Below are 2,965 nucleotides of genomic sequence, written 5' to 3'. Positions count from 1 at the left end.
TATCCGACGGATGACCCTCATCATCCGTCGAGTCTACATCTGTTAGCTCTCCTTCCACCAAATTTGAATCTAGCTTCTCCTTGTTCTTCTTTCAGGCTGCATCACAAAAGGACTCGATCCCTTGAACTTTGGTGATTTGAGCATGAACATCTATAGATGTTTTCCATGCCTTAATCACCTCTTGTTCATGTTCAAGATGCTTCTTTAAAATTTCTTCTTTCTTTAAGGACTCAGTTAATTCCTCCTTGGTAATCTTACACTCAATTCTTAATTTTTCAAAATCAATGAACTGAGACTCTAGCACATTATTCCTCTCACTTAAAAACAAATTGTTTTCTTTGATTTTAGCATTTTCTTTAGTAAGAGACTTAAGTGTAACACACAAATGATATAACTCTATAGACATGTCATTTATAGCATCATTAGACTCAGCTTTAGATAAATGTGCAAGGTTTGTAGTAATTACCTGATTACTTGAAGAACTTGTCTCTGTTTCATCAGACTTGGCCAGTAGGGCTAGATTGACATAACTGACATCTTCATCTTCATCTAGACCATCTGCTGCCCAGTCATTTTCCTGTGTAATGAAAGCCCTTTCCTTTTGTTTGAGCAACTCAAAGTATTTCTGTTTATAATCCACAGGCTCAAACTTCTTTTTATTGGAATCTAACTTTCTACACTCACTGGCAAAGTGTCCTGCCAAGCCACATTTGAAACATTTGAATTTTGATTTATCCACCTTGTTTCTATTTGGTTTGGCTGCTCCAAAGTTCTTCTTGAAATTGAGCTTGGCAAATCTTCTGGAAAGAAATGCTAGATATTCATCAATGTCCTCCATGTCATCTTGGCTCAAAGAATCTTCATTTTCAGCTACCAGCCCCTTGCCCTTGTTTTCACAGACCCTTGAAGTTGATTCAACAGCTTCCATCTTCATCTCCTTCTCTTTTTCTAACTCAACAACTAGTGTAATGGATCCTCCTTTCTTCTTTCCTCTCTCCATCCTCTCATTTTTCTCTATTTCAAGCTCATAAGTCTTCAGGATGCCATACAGTCTCTCCAAAGTAAACTCCTTATAATCTTGAGAGGTTCTTAATGGTTTCCATTCCTTTGGAAGAGATCTAAGGAATTTCAGATTGGAGTCTTTTGTCTGATAAACCCTTCCATGCAGTTTCAGAGCATTTAGTAGTTTTTGAAACCTACTAAAGATATTAGTGAGAGACTCACTTTCTTCACTGTGAAAATGCTCATATTGTTGAATCAGTAGTTGCATCTTGTTTTCTCTAACTTGCTCAGTGTCATCACAGATAATCTGTATAGTATCCCAAACATCCTTGGCAGTTTTGCAATTGATGATGTTGTCAAACATATCACCATCAACTCCATTGAACAGAATATTTATGGCCTTCTTATCTTTCCTGACTTGTTCAATATCAGGATCAGACCATTCATGCCTTGGCTTGGGGACTGATGGCTCATTTCCAGTTGTAGCTCTCATAGGTACATGAGGGCCTCTTTCTATGCAATCTACACAGGCCTCATCTTGAGAAAGTAAATGAAGATGCATCTTTACCTTCCAGTGATGGTAATTATCTTTATCTAGAAAAGGAATCTTGACTCCAACATCCTTCTTATTCATCTTGTTGTTTTGTTGATCTTTAAACTCTTTGTTTATCAAAAGCATGCTCTGATACCAATTGTTAGTCCCTAAACAATTCAACAAGAATTACAGAAGGGGGTTGAATGGAATTCTTGAAACTTTTTCTTAAATAAAATTGTTCTAACTTAAATATATATATATATATATATATATATATATATATATATATCAGTGTGAATTGATTTGCAGGGTGCGGAATAATAACTTCAAAAGAATCAAAACACAAGTAATTAAAAACACAAGTCTTTAAAAACTTTCTGGTGGATTTGAATGTATCCACCAGAGATATATAATATATATCGAGAGAACTCTGTGTAGAAATGCTCACAACTGCTTACAAATATAGATTAACTAAGAATGCAGAGAAATGCTAAGAATACAGCTTACAAATGTTTCTCTCTTGGTTGCTTAGTTAGTTATTCTATTTGCTGCTTCTTGGTTTATATATCACCAAGATTACAAAGTAATAAGACAGATTAATAAGACAAAAACTATCAAGTCTAATACTATGCTACTTCATTACTCTATTCCAGCATCTTTGAATATCTTCATAATAGCATGGAAATGGCAATGCTTCTTTGTTCTCTAAAACCCAGTTGAATAGTCTTCCACATTCCATTTGCATACACTTGACGCATGTGACTGTGTTGTCACTGTCAACAGATGTTTGAATTCTTTATCCGTCGGGTTCATGATCATCTGTCGAGTTATCTAATTGATCATCCGTCGAATGGCATTGTTTTTTATCCGTCGGGTAGCAATCTGGCACTTGACTTTATTTCATTTATGCAGGATTACAAGACAACATCTATGTACAATTAATCAACCTATTCTGCATATCTAGATAAAGTCAACATGACTTGAGTACTACTTAGAGAATCTAAACAATGGTGTATGCAGAAATGTGCTACAGACTTATTGTCACATAAGATACTCACTCAACGGATAATAAATCATCATCCGTCGGGATTATATAGAGTCATCCGTCGGGACTATAATCCTTATCCGTCGAATGCTCCAATATTCACTAAGTAAAATCTACCAAGGTGTTTTGTCAATAATAATCATCAAGTTCACAACATATACACAATAATAGTCCCGACGGATGATTCAATATAGTCCCGACGGATGACTAATTGATATCCATCGGGTGAGTAGCTTATGTAACAATAAGTCATGTAGCACATTTCTGCAAACAACTTTGTATAGTTTCTGTAGTAGCTTATGAGTCATGTAGACTACTAGTAGACGTGCATAATAGGTCGATTAAATGTAAATATAAGATGTCTTGTAATTCTGCACAAATGA

The sequence above is a fragment of the Apium graveolens genome, chromosome 7 (genome assembly GCF_009905375.1).
Source record: "Apium graveolens cultivar Ventura chromosome 7, ASM990537v1, whole genome shotgun sequence".
Classification (NCBI taxonomy): domain Eukaryota; kingdom Viridiplantae; phylum Streptophyta; class Magnoliopsida; order Apiales; family Apiaceae; genus Apium; species Apium graveolens.
Note: the sequence above shows the minus strand (reverse complement) of the source record.